The sequence below is a fragment of the Felis catus genome, chromosome A1 (assembly GCF_018350175.1).
Source record: "Felis catus isolate Fca126 chromosome A1, F.catus_Fca126_mat1.0, whole genome shotgun sequence".
NCBI classification, from domain to species: Eukaryota; Metazoa; Chordata; class Mammalia; order Carnivora; family Felidae; genus Felis; species Felis catus.
Window position 1 is genome coordinate 96,199,800 of NC_058368.1, and position 20,510 is coordinate 96,220,309.

Below are 20,510 nucleotides of genomic sequence, written 5' to 3' on the forward strand. Positions count from 1 at the left end.
CTTTTATTCACCTGGGTCAGCCGGCCTGAGCTAAGCAAAATGCCTTATTAGATGAAACGTTCCCAGTTACTCTGTGGATTAATCCAAATCTGTTTATCTGAACCTGCAGCTGGCAATGTAAACCCTTCTCTGAGTTCATTGCTAACATTCAAAAGAAGAAGGTCACATTCCTGAAGGGGGATGAAGAGAAGAAAAAGAATAAGCAGTTCATTTCTTTTAGACCAGTGAGGCATGCTTTTGTACAGCCTGCAAAACAGTCACCTGGAGACCTTGTACCCTAAAAGGAGATCGGGAGTCATCCTAAGCAATCTGTGACAATCAACAAAGCACTAGGGGACCATTTGCAAATACTTCCTTGAGTATCCAAAACATCACTTTTACCTTAAAACTTACGGACCAGCAACTCAGGACACCCAGATAGGTTTGTTTTTTTTCAAATTCACATAATTGTCTTAATTTTTCATTTCACTTTGGCAACCAATGCATAGTCATAAGGAGAACACATATTTACTTAGCTTCCTCTTTTTAAGTTTATTTATTGATTTTTAGAAAGAGAGACAGAGAGAGAGAGAGGTCGAATTCCAAGCAGGCTCTGCACTCAGCATGGAGCCCAGCGCAGGGCTCAAGCTCATCAACTGTGAGATCATGACTTGAGCTGAAATCAAGAGTCTATTGCTTAACTAACTGAGCCACCCAGGTGCCCCTATTTATTTAGTTTCTGCCATGAACCAACCAGAGCTTTAGGCATAATTATGTAATTTTCTTAGTGAATCTCCTTAATAATCATATTAATAAACTTGTTATCCCTTTCATCTAAGTGAGGAAATAGAGACTCAAGGAAATTAAGTAATTTTTCCCAAGGTCACAGAACGAATAGCTATAGAAAATGGGATTTCATTATAGTCTAGCATGGCTCTAAGGTCCATGTTCTCTGTACATATGACAGTTCTCGAAATACTAGATTGAGTCATATGAAATTGCCGTTTTTATTGGTCATCACCAATAGAACATAGGCAACTAAATGATTCAACCTAATTTATTTGAAATTGTTGGGGTTTAGATGATGTCTAGAACAGGTTGCTTGGCAACGGGGGGGGGGGCTCTGAGTTTGAAGGACCACAAAACCCCAATAAGTAGCTTTGGAAAAGTTTGGAGATGATATTTAGTATAATGACCTATAGACTTTTGACAGGGAGTAGATCAGTGCTTCCCAAACTTTTGTGTGTACAGTCATCCAGGGATCGTGTTAGTATGCGGAGTCTGACTACGTCAGTCTGGCACACTGCCTTGAATTCTACATTTCCAACAAGCTTCCAAGCGATGTCAGTGTTGCTGGTCTGAGAACGTGAGACACCTCTTCTTTAAAAGGCGCATCCACTCTTCAAGAATTGTCTGGCACTTACGGCAATTGTTACTAGCCTAGAAAATGACTGAGTGTCGTAACTGCTAGGCTTTGCTCTGCCGAGTGCAGAAATGGGAACTCCACAGGGCTGGGGGCAAGGATCCCTGGACTCTGCAGGAAACACCATGGCACATGATGTGGGCTCTGTTCTCTTTCTCGCTCAGTTCAGCCTCTTCCACCCCTAAACACATAGCAAATATTTAGAGAACTTACTCCTTCATCCTAGATAGACATCACCAGCTCTGCAATAGATTATACTAGTTATAAGCAGTGAGAAAAAATAATTTCAAGAAATTCCTATTATGGCTAACCTAGGAAGACCATTTTGTTTTCTAGGCCTGGAAGTTGGTGCCATTTCCCCCTAAATTCCTTGTTACGATCTGAGTAGTTCTTTCTTCAGGGCATTGGCATCTTCCTCTCTCTTAGCGTACACGACCATAAATATCCATGGGTACTTTGAACGTTCAGTTTGGAGATTTCCTCAGCTAAAACCCCAGAGTTGATTAGGTATACTTTCTGTCTTCCAAGTGATCACAGGTGACGTTTGCCAATTGTTTTGTTACTGTAGGGCACGGGCTGTTATTTTTCCACTCTGTTCTAGAAATTTCCATGCTATTTTTCCAGATTTTACTAAGGCTTTGTTTGCTACCCATTGTTCTATCTAGAGTTTACTAACCGATCGTGCAGCCTCTTCCTGCTTCCTGGTCCCAAGTCTGATACCACATGGTGTTTTTGTTTACCAGCACCGTGCTTCTAGGTATCAGTTTCTGTTTCAGCCTTTTCTGTATAACAATTTGCCCCAACACCTAGCGGCTCAAAACATTATACATTTATTTATTTTTTCTAAAAATCCTATGGATTTTCTGGGCAGTTCTCATATCATGACTTCTCACTCACAGAAGACGAGTCTGACTTTCTGTGCATGATGATCTCAGGGTTCCTAACAGAAAGAGTGGCAAGCCCCAGGGTGAAAATATTTTTCAAAATGTTGCTTTTGTCCCATTTGCTGTTGTCCACTAACCAATGAAAGTCACGTGGCCAAGCAGCAATTCAAGGAGTAGAGAAATAGATTTCACATCCTGATGAGTGGAGCTATTAAGTATTATGGTTGTTTTAAAGTATGTATGTATGTATGTATGTATGTATGTATGTATTTATTTTGAGAGAGAGAGGAGAGAGAGAGAGGAGGGAATGAGAACAAGTGGGGAAGGGGCAGAGAGAGAGGGGCAGAGAGAGAATCCCAAGCAAGTTCTGCGCTGTCAGGCAGAGCCCAACACAGGGCTCGATTCCACACACCATGAGATCATGAAGTGGACTGAAATCAAGAGTCAGATGCTTAACCGACTGAGCCACCCAGGTGCCCCAAACACTGTGTATTTTTTCAAACTGCTACTCTAGCCTGCAAAGAAGCATCATCTTAATTTATTATAACACTATTTGGACTAATAAAAATGCATGTATTTATTTACCTGGAACATAATGATAGAATTGGCATTTCATGAAAAACATAAATATATGCACACATATGTTTAGATAAATATAGATATATAATGTATACATGCATATATACACATGTACACACATAAACATAAGTATATATGTATTTATGCGTATGTGTGTGTATATATATGTACATGTGTGTGCATATGTGTGTGTATATATACATATACCATATATATATGCACACATATACCATATTTATACATGTATACATATATACATATACATATATATATGGTATATGTGCATTCCTGAAAGGATTTCTGGACCCAATTCCAAAGTGTATGTATGTACATGTGAAGGCTTCTCCACACCAAGCAATTCTTGGTGTCTGCCAATTCAACTCACTTCTGACACTGTCTACCCTGAGATAGAATCCAATTCCAGAGCAAAGGGTTCACTCCCTTAAGAGTGCCCTCCACCTCAGAAGCCAATCACAAGTCTTAGTTGTTACCTATACTCCTTCTGACTGACTGGCTATAAATCAGAGGTTCCCATCATCCCTTCCTTGAGTTTGATTAATTTGATAGAATGGCACACAGAATTTAGGATACACATTTATTTACCAGATTACTGATTTATTTAAAAAGATATTAAAAATACAAATTATTAATACAAAATATTAAATATTTATTACAATATTAAATATTAAATACAAAATATTAAAATACAAATCAACAGCCAGATGAAGAAATACACTGGGCAAAGTCCCCAGTGAAGAAACATCTGGTCTTGTGGAGCTTGGGGAATACCATGGTAGCACCTAGAAACATTCTGGTTTCCCAAGATAGAAGCAAATCCTCTCCTTTGGGCTTTTTTTGGAGGCTTCATTACATAAGTGTGATTGGTTAAATCATTGGCCTTTAGTGACTGAGTCTAGCCCCTCCTTCTCCAGAGGTCATAGGTGGGACTGAAAGTTCCAAGCCTCTATTCATGGTTGGTTCCCTTGGCAACCAGCTCTCATCCTTAGGTATTTTCCCAAAGTCCCATCATTAATGGAATCTCAGTTGTGGTGGAAAGGTGAACAACCAGACACCCATTGCAGTGGAGTCCAAGAGACCAAATAATGTAACAAAAGAGTTTTCCGTTTTTCTCGTCACTCAGAACAGTCCAAGGATTTGGGAGCTCTGAGCCAGAACTAGTAATCTGAATGAGTACATAAATATTATATACACATATTTATTTAAATATATATATTATACATCATATTTATATACACACACAGACACACACACATATATATGTTTATATATACAAATTTTCTACAAATCACAGTATCACATTTCCCAAATCAGATGATTCTCTTCTTAATAAAAAGTGTGGGGCTCATCTTTTTTTTTTTTTTTTTTTTTTTACAAATCCTGTTGCAGTTTTTTTCTTTTTCATTTTATTTTACAGTTACAATAATACTCTTTATCCTAATTCCCTTCATTTGTCTCAGGATCCTTCAAGATGAGAATTTAGTCAAAATGGTACTATTTACTTATATATGTAATTTAACCTCTATGGTTTCATTCTATCAATCAAACTCTCAATTATTTTTTTTATACACAGCCACATGATACTTTTTATTTCTTAAAATGTTCTTTTAAGATCCTCATTCCTATAATAGATTATATACTTTGTGGGATTTTTGAAGATATTTTACTTTTTTAAGTCATCTCTACACCCAACGTGGGGATTTAACTCACAACACTGAGATCAAGAGTTGCACAGTCTACTCTGAATATCGTCAACCTTAAAGATCAAATATCTGTTATGTTTCTCAAAATCAACCATGGTGGAGGGGAAGGGGGAAAAAAAGTTACAGAGAGGGAGGGAGGCAAACCATAAGAGACTCTTAAGGACTGAGAACAAACTAAGGGTAGATGGGGGTTGGGGGAGAGGGGAAAGTGGGTGATGGGCAGGGAGGAGGGCATTTGTTGGGATGAGCACTGGGTATTGTATGGAAAGCAACTTGACAACAAATTATATTAAAAAAAAAAAAAGATCAAATAGCCAGCTAATTTGCTAGCAAAATGAGTTCATTCAGAAATAGTAGAGCAATTGCAGTACAGCACAGGAAAGCTAGAGTAAACCATAGGTCAGTCCAAAGACAACAAGGGAAGATCAGCTTGTATGAGGTTTTAGGGGGAAATCGGGGAGGATTATTTTGAACAGAAGTTCCTTGGAGAAGAACAAGAGTTAGAGGCTGTAGTAGTTTCTCACTGGCTGCAAGCAGTGCCTGGTGTATTGCTGGGGTGGAGAGGGATCTTGCTTCTTTTTCTTATAACCAGGAGATGAATTTCCTGTGTGAAAGGTGCCCTCCCTTGTCAAGGTAGTTCTTATCTTCCTTCTTTCTACTGGTTGTACAGACTCCAACAAGTAATACTTACTTGCACCAGAGTCCCGGCTTCAGAACTTCCCCCTTCCATTTTAAGTGCCATCTCCTTTATTTTTTTCATACTGTGTATTTCATTTTGGTAGAATTGAGTGGTTACATTTAGTTTCCAGACTTTTTCTTTAGTGTTCTAATTACAATTACACGTTTAGGGGACCCTGGGTGGCTCAGTTGGTTGAGCGGCTGAACTCTGCTCAGGTCATAAATTCACAGTTCATGAATTATAGCCCCACTTTGGACTCTGTGCTGACAGCATGGAGCCTGCTTGGGATTCTGTCTGTTCTTTCTTTCTCTCTCTCTGAGCCTCCCTCACTCACACTCTCTCTGAAAATTAAAGATTAAGAAAATTAAAATTACACATTTAAATCATTCTAAGTAAGACAAATGATAATTTTCCTTAATTGGGATTTTTTTAAAACCTAAGACATGTAGCCAATTACTTCAATATTGAAAATTTAATTCATCTTAGAAAGATTAGCGTGTACGTGTAATCAGGAAGTTTATCCACATTCTGTTAGGGTCTAGAGTGTTTAATTATGGAGATATTTTGATAGTATAATTACAAAACAATAATTATAGCTTTTATTTGTCCATGACAACCCAGAGCACAATTTTTCTTATACAATACCTTAATTGATGCAGAACTTACTTATCTAGGAAGTGGAATTATTTTAAACATATTTAAAAGCCAAGTAATAACAAGGGGACTAAAATAATGTGTCATTGAAGAATGAATGAATGAATGAATGAATGAATGAATGAATGATTTGGCATTAGACCCAGTTCCAAAGCCCTGAGGCCCTATGCAATACATAGTTACTCTCCTTTTACCAAAGATCACTTAGCAAATAGGTTCTGAACACCAATTTATATCAAAGAGATGCTAGGGATAGAATAATGAGGAAGTCACTGTCCATCTTGCTCTTAGTGACCAGAAGATGAGACAGGCAAGGAACAAGACAATCATGACACGATGTGGTTTTGATTAGAGGTACTGGAAGAAGAGTTCTCATTAGCCCAGTGTGGAAACTACAAGTCAGAACTGAGGAAGTAAAATAAGATTTGCCCCCAAAATGACTTCTAAACTGAAACCCAGAGGATCAATCCAATTTTATCACAGAAAAGGTACGGTAAAGAGGGGCAGGAAGGAAAGGAGGCTATGCAGGGAGAGGAACAGCATTCACAAAGACCTGTTGATGATAGAGAGTGGCTCTCCAGGACTCTTAGTTCGGCCATTTTGGGGCCAAATTTCAAACAGTCTGGTTCTGTCTGGAATTTCTCCTTACCCCACACTCTTGCTCAGACGACGTATAATCCAATTTCTGCCCTACACTTTACGTCTTCAGAGAATGAAGACAAAATTAAGGTCATTTTGGGGGTGCCTGGGTGGCTCAGTCAGTTAAGCATCTGATTCTTGGTTTCTCACAGTTCATGAGTTCGAGCCCCAAGCCGGCCTCTGTGCTGGCAATGTGGAGCTTGCTTGGGACTCTGTATCTTCCTCTGTCTCTCTGCACCTCTCCTGCTCATGCTCTTTCAAAACAAATAAATTAAAAAAAAAACTTGTAAAAGAATAAGGGCATTTTTCCTATTTGAACGCTCTCATAGAACACCGTATTTTGCCTTCATAATACTTAAAACAACTGAATTAGATAATTAAGCAGTGAACTGTTTATTGCCTTTTTGTTCTTATAGAGTCAAAGCTCCACCAAGGCAAGGACTATGCCTATTTTGATAACCATGGCTTATCAAATATATTTCACAGAATTGACTATAACTTTTTTGTTCCATAAATGTATGAACATATGAGAAAGCACTCATTGTTGGATACCATGTTATTGTTATATTTTGTATCTTTGGCATCACTAAGTAACTGCATGGTACAGGCATGGATGAGACTTCTAGAATTTATTGGATGTTGGTGCTTTGTATGGGGCCAATAATTAAAAGATAATGCTACAAGAATATTGTATAAATATTGGAAAGACATATTGGTCAGGTGATATACCACAGATTCTAAGCTGAAAAGGAAACTGAATGCAAGAAATTGATAGAGATAGAAAAAGTACAAGGTTAATGGGATTAAAGATCTCCAAAAAGGTATGTAAAAAGAGCTGGAGGGGTACGTGAGTGGCTTAGTCGGTTTAACATTGGACTCTTGATTTTGACTCAGGTCAAGATCCCAGGGCGTGGGATTGAGCGCCCTGTTGGGCTCCATGCTGAGTGTAGAGCCTGCTTAATATATTCTCTCTCTCTCTCTCTCTCTCTCTCTCTCTCTCTCTCTCTCTCTCTCTCTCTCTCGCCCTCCTCCCTCTCCCTCTCTCTCTCTCTCTCTACCTCTCTCAAAATAAAAAATAAAATTATTAAAAAAAAGATCTCAAAAGAAGACAGAAATAGAGAAGTGGTAATGAGAGAATTATAGACTTATTCATCAGAATATCTATCTCCCTGTTAATATTTACAAGAAGACTGTCTCTTGGTTTTCAATTTCACAGTGTAAAAGAATAAATGTATCAGTGTTAATTGTTTCAACCAATGTTTACAATGGAAAATATTCAATTATGCATTTTCTGACTCCGTATAACATTTAAAAGCTATTAATCTTTCTTTTACTTCCTATTTTCATCACCTTTTACATAGAAACGGAGTCAAATAGTTGAAAAAAGTTTATTTTAAATACAACAATCCACCTTTCATTTTTCATTTCCCTCTTTTGAGTTACTTGGCTATACAGAGAATGTAAGAATGCTTACTGATTTTCAATTTTAAGCATTATCTTTTGATTGGTCACTGTGGATGGGGACCTAACTCTCTTTTGTTTCCTCTTCATTGCCACTCCACACTTCCTCCTTTTCATACTTACTTACTCCCTAATGTTATAATTGAGGTTAGATATATGTCTAGTATTTTTATTAACTTATATTATTACTATGACTGCATATCCTTTTACTATCGTCCGGGGTAAATGTCCTTTGTGTCTCTTTTGTATTGTATCTCTTGTTCCTTGCCTCCCCCAAATGTCTCCTTTCTTGGTTTACTCCCTAATTATGGGAGATCAGACCTCCAATAACTTCCTGAGAAAGGATACCTATGGGATTATAGGAAGTGTTCTTACATGATGATGATTTGACTAGATAAAAAATTCTGTATTGGAAATAATTTCTCCTTCGAATTTTGGAGGCATGTTGCTGCTGAAAAGGTCCAAATCATTCTGATATTCTGATTCCCACTACCATGGGGCTGTACATCTTCCTCCCTCGCCATCATCTTCATGGAAACTTGTAAGGTTTTCTCTTCATACTCAGCCCTTTGAGATTTGGAAGAGTTGCTGTGATAAGCTTTAATCATGTGCAGGTAATCAGCAAGGTCTTTCAATCTGACAGTGAAAGTTCTTTCGTTACTGGAAATATTCTTGAATTATTTCAGAGATGGTTTCCTCCATTTGCTTTTTCCTTTTCCTTTTTTTTTTTTTTTTTTTTTGGAGCTTCTTGTATTACGGTGTTGAACTTTTTATTTAATTTTCTTGTGTTTTTCTCAAATATTTTCCAACCATGATTTGTGTGTTTATGTGTGCACGTGTGCACATCTGTCCACACACGTCTGCCCTCTGTGAGATATTTCTTTAACTTAGTTTTTTTCTACCATTCTGTGAGTTTTCCAAGTATTACTTTCTGCTATCCTTTTTGTTTGTTTGTTTTTAATTTTCAAGACCTTTTGGTTCTCTGAATATTTTTTAAATTTTATCTTCTTTTATTTTTTTTAAATTTTTTTCTGAGCATTCTTTTATAATAGCACCCTACTCTTGTTTTATAGATTCAATGTTTCCATTCAGCCATCTGAAGATATTAATGATAGTTTATTTGAAGAAGTAGTCTCAAAACAAAGTATTCCCTCTGCATAATTTTTCTGTATGTTGCTTTTGTTTACATGGGTGTGCATGAGCATGTGTTGGTAATTATAAATTTTATACTGAAGTCTTTTCTCAAATATGATTTTTAATTTATATTGGCCTTTAATTTTTTTAATGTTTATTTATTTTGAGAGAGAGAGAGTGAGGGAGGGGCAGAGAGAGAGGGAAACATAGAATCTGAAACAGGGTCCGGCTCTGAGCTGTCAGCATAGAGCCCTACACGGGGCTTGAACCCAGGGACCAGACCACAAGATCATGACCTGAGCCAAAGTCAGACGCTTAACCAACTGAGCTACCTAGGCACTCCTAACTTGATTTTTTTTTTTTTAAGACTTTGTCATATAGCAATTAATCCATGATTTTCTGCTCATATTAAAGAGTAGAATGCTGGGGCGCCTGGGTGGCGCAGTCGGTTAAGCGTCCGACTTCAGCCAGGTCACGATCTCGCGGTCTGTGAGTTCAAGCCCCGCGTCGGGCTCTGGGCTGATGGCTCAGAGCCTGGAGCCTGTTTCCGATTCTGTGTCTCCCTCTCTCTCTGCCCCTCCCCCGTTCATGCTCTGTCTCTCTCTGTCTCAAAAATAAATAAATGTTAAAAAAAAATTAAAAAAGAATAGAATGCTGAAAACAGGATTGGAATCTCATAGACTTGCTGACTAGTTTACACTATTAAGTGTTCTGCCTGAGCACGTAATTTTTGCAATTTTCCTCTTGCCAGCTGAGTCCAATTCACCCAGAGAGGGATGATTCCGTCTCCTGCCAACATTCTGGAAGCCAGTTGGCAGAAGAGGGTTCAGGAGCCTCAGGAATTGGTATGCAAATTCCAATACCATATTTCAGTACAGTATTCCTACCCACAACTGTGGCTCATTTCTCCCACCCTGGAGTGTGTTCTATTTACCTTCCTGAGAGAGCAAACCTCCAGAGTTCTACTAAAGTAAATGTGGCGTGGTTGCTTGGCAACAGTTAGAGGGCTAACTGAGAGTGGGGACTAGATCAGAGATGTACACAGCTCATCAGGGGAACTCCTAGGCTTCAACTAAGCACTCACGTTTACAACACTGTCATGGCTCATGCTAGGACCAGGCTGCTCAGAGAGATACATGCAGGAAGGACAACTTGGCAGAAGGGCAACATAGGCATTCCTTCTAAAAGTGTCCTTATGGCAAGCAGACCGTGTAGCAGTCTACACAACCATCCAGTAGCTGTCCTGCCCCTGGATGACAATGCAAAGACTGGGAGGGGAGTCCACATAAGGAGATGTAAGTGTCACTCTGGCTTTAAAACTCATGCTCCACAGAAGGTGATAGCTCTTGTCAGAATTCTATAGGTATAGATTCCAGAGTCTGCACAAAGGACGTACAAGTTATAAGAGCCACCATACTCAGGGAGGACTAAAGCTACATCCCATTCACATGTAGTTTGTCAGGGCTCATTTTTTATGTTTATTTATTTATTTTGAAAGAGGGAGAGGGGCATAGAGAGGTGGGGAGAGAGAATCCCACCACTGTCAGCACAGAGCCCCACACAAGGTCTGAATTCAGTAACCAGGAGATCATGACCTGAGCTGAAATCAAGAGTCAGATGGTCAACTGGCTGAGCCACCCAAGCATCCCAGGGGTGTTACTTTTGTTATAAGCAATAATTACATACCATTTTTTATCAGATACCGGACAAACAGAGTTAGAGCTCTGAATGAAGTTCAAGTTCTCTAGTCCAAAGGAATGGACTTTATTAAGCCTTTATCCACAGAACCTAATTGCTTCTTTTACATTTTTGTTATTATTGATGAAACAGGAGGGAAAGAAACACATGGATAGACAGGTGGGGAACGCGGCAGGTTAACGTAGTATGAAGTAAGGGTACTTCTGCTTCTATATTCTCAAAGTACATGAGGTTAAAAATACGGTCGTCGTGGAGTAAGGATGGAGAATGAGGTGTGAGTGAGTAGCAGTAGGGGGGAGTGAGTGATAATTAGGCCATTTTGTAAAAGTATTTGATCTGGACCTCAATTCAAAAAAAATGTTATATTTAGGCTTTCCAAATAAATTTCCAAAAAAAAATGTTGTATTTAGGATTTTTTTCTTTTCTTTTTTTAAGTTTGTTTACTTATTTTCAGAGTTAGAGAGAGAGAGACAGAGAGAGAGAACGAGTAGGGGAGGGGCAGAGAGAGAGAAAGTGAGAAGGGGACAAAGGATCTGAAAGGGGCTCCAGTAGAGTGCCCGATACAGGGCTCAAACTCACACATTGTGAGATCACGACCTGAGCCAAAATCAGATGCTTAACCGACTGAGCTTTCCTTGTGCCCCTAGGATTTTTTTTTCTTGATAAAGATGATGTATTCCTTAGGATATTCTCAATATAGTAACAAGTTTACTCCAAGATGTATAATGGTCCAAACACAGTAGAAGTCTGTTCCATGCTCATGTAAAAACTTTAGGCAGGAACGTAGGGTGTTAGGAGGATCTTCCTCCATGCAATTTGTTTGGAACACCTACTGGCAGAGCCTGTACCATTTACAAAGCTGACTTCCAAAGTTACTGGGTCCTCTTTCTTTCAGCCAGAATGGAAGAGTTCAAAGGGGCATGGGTTGTTTGAAGTAGATCTTAAAATCTTCACCCTCTAGGGGCACCAGGGTGCCTCAATCTGTTGGGTATCCGACTTTGGCTTAGGTCATGATCTCATGGCTCCTGAGTTCAAGCCCTGCATTAGGCTCTGTGCTGGTGGCTCAAATCCTGGAGCCTGCTTTGGATTCTATGTCTCCCTCTCTCTCTGCCCTTCCCCAACTTGTGCTCTGTCTCTGTTTCTCTCTCTCTCTCTCTCAAAAATAAATTTTAAAAATGAAAAGAAAAACTTCACCCTCTGGAACTAAGATCAGTAGCCACACTGAATCTCCAGAAGGGCTGAGTAACGTAGTCTAGCTATGTGCTCACGATAAGGAGGGAAATGTGGATTTTATTGGACAGTAGTATGGGCATTTAGATTTTAGAATGATTTCTATTAAATACATTCTATTAAACATATAATGGACATTATTTTAGAATCCAAGGATATAGTCAATTATTTTTAAAGGGCTTATTTGAAACATTTAATTCCTTAAAAACATCAGGTCAGTAAAATGGTATTTTTAAACTCAGCACTAATCATTTCTGTAGCACCACATTAAAGGTGAATCATTATGTCATTATGTTCATGATTTACATGTCTATGACACAAATGTATACTGTTCTATATAAAACGTACTCCTTGACTTGGCAAAACTGACCACAGGTCGATTACCTTCATAGTAAGTGAAGTACTCATCTTGATTTTTAAAGAAAAACTTACTTTTTTCTATCTTGATGACTCATTTTCATAGATGTTTACTTCTTTCAATTCAGGTAGCAGAGAACTTTATTCAATTCGACCCGGCACCAAATGACCACATTACAGCAGATATGACATTTTAAGGGATCAGACAAAACCAAATATCAAAAAAAAAAAAAAAAAAACAAACCAAGCAGAAACATCCCATTTATTAAAATGCTTCTGTTACTCTGCCTGACACTGACTGAGGTTCTATTCTTTGCTTATCTTGCTTTTCCTAATGGAACGTGGGAGCTGCCGGGAAGCTGAACAAATACCATTTGTACTTCAAAACATACTAGAGACCACTAAAATAAACTAATAATTGGAAAATAAATCTTTCTACCTCATACATTCAAATTAAATGTCCAAGAGTGTATGCACCCTCCCCTTAGTTCATAAATGTGAATTGTTTTGATTTTCTCACTCATTTCTACCAGTTTTAAACATATATGAGGTGTCTTTTGCTTCACTTGTGGTGGTTTGAAGCACACCTATTTTTTTTCTTTTTAATAAAGTGACTTCACAAAAAAAAAAGAGAAGAGAAAAAGAGCCAACTCAGTGTTTGATCGCATGTTTCCATTCATTCACATCTTTCTGTAAAATTATCCTTCTGATCTAACAGATTCCAGTAAAAGATGAAAGTTTTCATGGTGTGTGAGCCAAACGCACATTGCTGTGTTTTTTTTTTAAGTTACACAGTGATGAAAAGAAAATGCTGTCCCTGTACTTTGATTATTTTTGCATATGTGTAACTTAGAAGGTGACTCTAAAAATTGAAACTTTCCATGGGTCTAGTTTGCAAAAAGGAAGCCTCTCATGGCCAATTTAGAAAAACAAGCATCCAAAATTCTGAATGTTTGAAAAATTACTTCAAGGCCAGTTCTGTGGCATTTCAAACATTTCACCTCACCCTTTTTAAGTGCCAGTCTTATCTATTGCTGAGGAAATTCACACATACGGCATAACTATTTTTTTACGTACACGGTGGTGGCGTCTTTGGTATTGGTATTTTTTTCTTTTTAACTCTTGGGTTGGTGGGATGACAGTGAACTTCAGTGACTCTGAATTTCAATACTCTTTTTTGCACAACGTATCAGTGTTTCTGTAATCCTTCAACTTTAAGACTGAGGATCCAATTACAAAGGAGAATAAGTCTGAATATGTTCAGCCTACTTACTTCCTACGCCTTTTAAAAAGAGGGAGAAAATATACATTTGTTTAGACCCTAAAAATCCTCAAGAAACATATTTCTCACCAGGGTGAGAACTAAATGTTCATGTACTTAATTTGATTTGAGGGAAAGACAAAATTTGTTTTAAATTTTGCTTTTAACATCTTTGCCAAATGATACATGTCAGAATTCAATACTGAAAATTAAACTATGGAATTAAAAGTGACTCTAAAGTCTATCTTATAACCACCCCCCTTTCCGTTGATGATTAAAGTAAAAGCAAGTGATATCATGAATTGAAGATGATGGAAATCACAGGCTTGAATTCAGTATAATAATCAAGATTAGCGGACGCAGGTGATACTGATGTGGTATCTCACGGGGTTTTTAATATTATACCACAACAAGCGTGGAATCTGAGGACCACTTTGCTGAAAACCATGAGCAGAATGCCATAACAGGTAGATTTCTGCTTTTTTTTTTCTTGGTGAGAACTTCAAGCTTATATATTATGGAGATTATGTATCTCTAAAACATTACTCCCTTAAGTTTTGGTGATATATTGATTTCACTGATCAGTGTCAAGACCTTTGGTCTTAGACAAATGAACATGTCAAAGGAAATTTTAAAAGTTCTTTATGTATCAAAGTAATTTAGGAATGTATCATGTGAGAAGTCGCATTTTTTTTTTCAAAATTTACAGTACGAAGACAAGTGACTGATTCCATTATTTAGCATAAATATGATAAGACAGAGAGGGCCTGTGAAAATCCTACCATCCACCCTCCCTAGGAATCCTTCCTCCCATAGATCACACACTGCTGTCCCTTCTCCCCCCATTATGCTTTCCTCTACACTCACACCCTCATTGTCTTTCATTTGCTTCCTTTGTCTTATCTCTTAACACTCTTGCTCTGTACCATTGCCGGAATGTTCTACATAAAATGTATGCCTGACCATACAATCTTGTCTTCCACGTAAAGACTAATTTTTTTTTTTATTTTACCATGCCTAAAGAATAAAATCTAGACTCTTTAACAGGGCCCTAGACATAATTTCTTCCATTCACTTCCTCCCTCCCACTTTGCCTCATCTCCTTTCTCTGTGAGCCAAGCACCAATCAGAAATGCCTCAAAGCCACATCATTTCATGCCTTCTTTCCCCTTTTGTTTTATTTTCAATGCCATACTGCTCTCCTCTCCCCTTATCTGCTTTTAAAACCTTTGAAATCAAAAATTCTAAATATCTTTAACACATCTCTTACATACATAACCATCGCCTAGATAATAGCCTTACCTGGGGACAGGAGGACCTTACCTTGACACTCCTGCTATAATTTTGTGATTATTCTTAAAGTCACATTCATCCTGCACCTTCAAACATCAGAGTAGACCTTGAATGAAAAATAAAATGCCTGGTTTGTGCATCAGTGGAGATATTAACGTGGTGAGCTCTATGTTCACACCCTCTCATGCTTTTTTCTTTTTTGCACAGAATCATACTTAAATTTGGAGGAATGGATTTCTGCTACTACCCCCATGCAAATTATGTGCATTGCATACTTGAGGGATGTGATGACTTTCAGATACTTCTGATGCTTTGGGGCAAATGCAGATTGAATATGCTGTTGGGCAATTGACTGATGGTTCCACTAACTGATATTCAAGTGACTTGAGAGTTAATGTAAAGGTAAATGGCTTCGATACCAAGACAAAAAAAAACGTGTTTGACTATATCTGAGTCATACATTCTCATTACTGTTGGAAAGAAGGATTTGTATTTGGCAGATCTTTTCAGTTACACACTATAAAGGAAGAAAATGTTTTGTTCAGCCTGGCAAGAACAGTATTTTCCCTTTTAGATTTATTTTTAAAAATAAGTTGCTGATTGAAAAGTCACACAGGTAAATCAACTTCTATAGAAGTAATGACATTCCCAGACCAGCAGGCTTTAGTTCAAAATACTAAACCACGCACCGTCTGGAATATTCATTTCCAAATGCTGTGCCAATGGGATCAAACCCTGGCATGCTCAACCTATATTTGAACGAGTAACATACTTTTAAAATAGAACTGGTAAATCAAAACGTTTAGATTTGGCTCAGAGATATACCGACATGCTTCATGTTTAGTTTACATTTTAATAGGAAGCATCAGCACCTGGCTGTATAGTAATCATGGAAGAAAGTGATAATTGTTACAAACAACAAAAAAACAAAAAACACACAAGGTTGTCCAGAAGCAACCTTGTCTATGTTTTAAATGTATAGTAGATGGTTTTTGAGTCTAGGTGGGGTTAACAGGACCATTTTGACTAGGAGAACTGAAGTGTTCTTAGGTCCTGTTAACCTCACCTAGACTTTCTGCTGCACAAGTTAGTCACTATTTAAGAGTCCTGTGCTTTTCTGACTTCATCCTAAATTGTGTAAGAGTAAGGTACAGATTTCTTCTGTAGTCTCCCTTCCTTCTTTAATGTATTCAGCGTTTATTGGGTGCCTGCTATTTTCCTAACAGCAATACTTAGGGATGCAAATACAAGTATTGGTGTCCCCTACTCTTGAGAATTTCAGTGTAATGAGAAAAACAGATATGAAAACAAATAATTACAGTGTATTGGGAAGCGGGGCACACTACAGGCATGTAAGGAATGTTATGAGACAAGAGAGGGAAAAGCCACATTGGTCTGGGAAGTTGGGGAAAGATTCCCGGAGATCACTTTGGGCTCGGCCTTGAAGAGTAAGTAGGATTTAAACCAGAGCAAGAAGGACGAGAATACTTTAGGTAACTACAAAGTCCAGAAGGTCCTGAAGGACCCATTGTGCTTACATTGTTGCCCAATTAGCTTTGGCTGGAAGTAAACACCTTCCCCAGAAATCTTGCTATAATTATATGAGTTCTGTAACAGTAATGAGAATATTATACGAATGTAAATTCTCAGCAATATAATACAGCAGAAGTGTGTGGTTTAAGGCAAGTAATTTGGAGCCAGACTGCCTGGGTCTGACTTCCAACCTGAACACATAAATGCTGTGTGACTTTCAGCAAGTGATGTAACTGCCACAAGCCTCAGTGCCCTGGCCTGCCAACTGAGGGAGATATTAGTACCTGGCTCGTAAATATTGTCCAGCTTAAATAAAATAATCCTTAACCATTTCTAAGAAAAATGATGACTATTTGAAAACTTTTCATAAATATTAGCTACAAATGTTTGATTTATTCACTATTTTAACAGTATTATTGAATTATAATTTATATACCATACACGTCACCCATTTGAAAAGCACAAGTTAATGATTTTTAATAAATTTGCAGTTGTGCAAGCATCCCCTCTGTCTGATTTTAGAATGTTTTCTTTCCCTCAAAAAGATACCTATAGATGGACATTCTCTATTTCTACTGTTCTCTCTAGGTCTAAATTCAGTCTCTATAGATCGGCCTATACTGGATATTTCATATAAAAGTAGTCATAAAAAGTCGTAAAAATTGTGGCCATTTGTGTCTATCTTCTTTCCCATTTTTTTTTTCCTTTTTTAAGTTTATTTATTTTGAGAGAAAGAGAGCTTGGGAGGGACAGAGAGAGAGAATCCCAAGCAGGCTCCATGCTGTCGGTGCAGAGTCTGTTGTGGGGCTTAAGCCCACAAACCATAAGATCATGACCTGAGCCGAAACCAAGAGTTGGAAGCTTAATCGAGTAAGCAACCCACACACCCTTCCACCTTCTTTCCTGTAGCGTAATGTTTTCAAGGTTCATCCATACTGTAGTGTGTATCAGTATTTCATTCCTTTTTATGGCTGAGTAATATTCCCTTGAATGAAATGCCACATATATTTATTCATCGGTTGGTGGATGTTTTGAATATTCTACTTAGTGGATACTATTGATTTTCCTGAGAATATTTATGTGCAAGTTTTTGCATGGATGCATATTTTCATTTGTCTTGCTTATGTACACAGGAGTATAGTTGCTAGGTCATGTGTTAATGGTATCCTTAACATTTTGAAAAATTGCCAAACTGTTTTCCAAAGCAGCTGCACGACTTTACTTACCATCTGGAAAATGTGACAAGGTTTTAATGTATTTACATCCTCACCAATGATTGTATTATCTATTTGTATGAAAAATGCCAATGGAATTTTGACAGGAATTGCATTGAATCTATAGAAAAGCTGAAGGTACTATGAACATTTTAACAATGTTCACTCTTATGATCCATGAACATGGGCTATTTTCCACTTATTTGTATCTTCTTTAATTTCTTTATCAATGTCCTACAGTTTTTGATAAATAGATCTTTCACTTTCTTGGTTAAATTTATTGTTTTCTTTTAAATTTTTTTAAATGTTTATTTGTTATTGAGAGACAGAGAGACAGAGCATGAACATGGGAGGGGCAGAGAGAGGGGGAGACACAGAATCTGAAGCTGGCTCCACGCTTGGAGTTGTCAGTACCAAAGCCCGAAGCAGGGCTCGAACTCACAAACCATGAGATCATGACCTGAGCTGAAGTCGGACGCTTAACCAACTGAGCCACCCAGGCACTCCAAATTTATTCTTTTTGATGCTGTTGTAGATGAGAATGTTTTCCTTATTTCTTTTTCAAATAGTTGATTGTTTGGGTAAAAACACAACCTATTTTTGTCTGTTGATTTTGTATCCTGGAACTTAACTGGATTCACTGATTAGTTCTAACAGTCTTTAAGATTTTCTACATACAAGATCATGCCAGCAGCAAACAGGCATGATTGTACTAATTACTTCCAGATTTGGATGAGTTTTATTTATTTTTCTTGTGTGATTCCTCTGGTTAGGACTTCTAGTACTATGTTGAACAGGAGTAATGAAATTCGGTAGCTTTGTCTTGTTCTAGATCTTAAAGGGGAAGTTTTCAACCTTTTACTGTTGAGTGTGATGTGACTTGTAGACTTGTTAAATATGGTCTTTATTATGTTGAGTTACTTTCAGTCTACACTCATTTTGTTGACAGTTTCTATCTTGAAAGGATGAATTCTGTTCATTGTTTTTGCTGCATCTGCTCAGATGATCATGTGATTTTTTTTTCATTCTCTTGTGATACACCACAGTAATAATTGATTTGCCAGTATTGAAACTTTCTTGCATCTCAGTGATAAATTGCACTTGTTTGTGGTGTTTGGTTCTTTTCTTGTGCTGATGAGTTTGGTTTGCTGGTATTTTGCTCAGCATTTTTGCATCTGTATTCATCAGGGATGTTAGCCTGGAGTTTTCTCTTCTTGTAGTATCCTTATTTCGCTTTAGTATCAAGGTAATGCTGGTCTTGCAAAATGATCGTGGGAGTGTTCCTTCACTTTCAAATTTTGGAAAACATTTGAAAAGGATTGGCATCAATTCTTCTGTAAGTATTTGCTTGAATTCTTCTGTGAAGCCACCTGATCCTAGGCTTTTCTTGGTTGGGAGGTTTATGAATACTGATTCAATCTCATTACTCATTGTGGCACTGATCACTTTTTCTGTTTCTTCATGATTCAGTCTTGGTAGGTTGTATGTTCCTAGGAATTAATGTTTCTTCTGAGCTGTCCAGTTCATTGGTGTATATTTGTCTGTAGTCGTCTCTTACGATCCTTTGTATTTCCACGGTATAAGTTGTAACGCCTCCATTAATTCTTTTATTTATCTGAGTCATTTTTTTTTCTTAGTAGATCTAGCTAAAGGTTTATCAATTTTGTTTACCTAAAAAAAAAAACAAAAAAAAAACCCACCAAAAAACAAAACACAAGAACTCCTAGCTGCATTTGTCTTTCTATGTTATTCTAGTCTCTTTTTCATTTATTTCTACTCTAGTCATTATTATTTCTCATTCTGATAACTTTGGCTTTAGTTCTTCTTGTTTAGTTTGGAAAACTTGTGGCTGCCTTATTATTTTATTTGTATTGTGGTGCTACCAGCTTCCTCTTAATTGTTCTCCACCAAATCCCCAATGCTCCTAGACATGTAGTTCTCCATGTTCTGTTTCAAATAAATTCAGTCCCCATCAATTCTCATGGTCTGCCTTTACCCTGAGCAGAACTTCAGAACTACTACACTGGAACCTGAGGAGGCAGGCAGGGTTTGATTGTGCTGAAGTGATGTCCTCATTCTATGAGTGGTCATGGGGTAGATGTGATACCTTGTGGTCTTGTGTTTGACTCTTCCAGCATAGACCTTCCACCCTAGAAGCAATCTGAGGAAGGACCATTTGGACCTCTTTATTCTTACCCTGCCACATTTAGAGTAGATCTTCTGTTCTATGCATAGGGTGCAATAGGGGGCTACAGACCTGATCCTTTCAGCCTAGTTGGCTGGAATAGAACCTTCTGCAACAAGCAATAGGAGATGAGAAACCCTAGCATCCTCCTTCTCCAAGGGTGAAATATTATCCCCAGACTGGATAATGTGTGTGCAAGAGAGAGAGGTCCCCCATCTTCTTAGTCCTCACCTGAAAATCGTAGAACATTTAGGATTACAGAACATTACATTACATTACAGAACTGGTGGAGTCGGGAAGGTTGGTGGTGGTAAGGCTATGCTCAAAACCACAGTCATGTTCTTGCTGAAATTTAGCAGGTTTTCTTTAATGAATGTTTCTCCATTTTGCTTTTTTCCCTTAGGACAAATTGTAGAAACGTTTTAATAATTGTGGGTTTGGTTTTGTTTTTATTTAATAAAATGTGTGCAAACTAAACTGTTGTTTTGTTGGGGAGAGGGTCCACCAAGCTTTTTACCTTGCCATTCAGGAGGTTTTGCCCTCCTTAGTTATTTTCGCCATTGCATTATTTTTCATCTATTGTGAT

General features: G+C 37.8%; 1 long non-coding RNA gene across 3 annotated transcripts in view; it reads left to right on the top strand.

Moving 5' to 3' along the window:
- The window catches only part of LOC123385481, a 242,849-nt gene that overhangs the window by 158,673 nt on the left and 63,666 nt on the right, over nucleotides 1-20,510 (top strand). Inside the window, exon 5 of one of the 3 annotated variants that reach the window (XR_006598082.1) lies at nucleotides 15,200-16,037. The exons of the other annotated variants lie outside the window; for them this stretch is intronic. This is a non-coding gene — a long non-coding RNA (uncharacterized LOC123385481). Of the gene's footprint in view, nucleotides 1-15,199; nucleotides 16,038-20,510 lie in introns of those variants that run through there. 3 annotated transcript variants of the gene reach the window in all.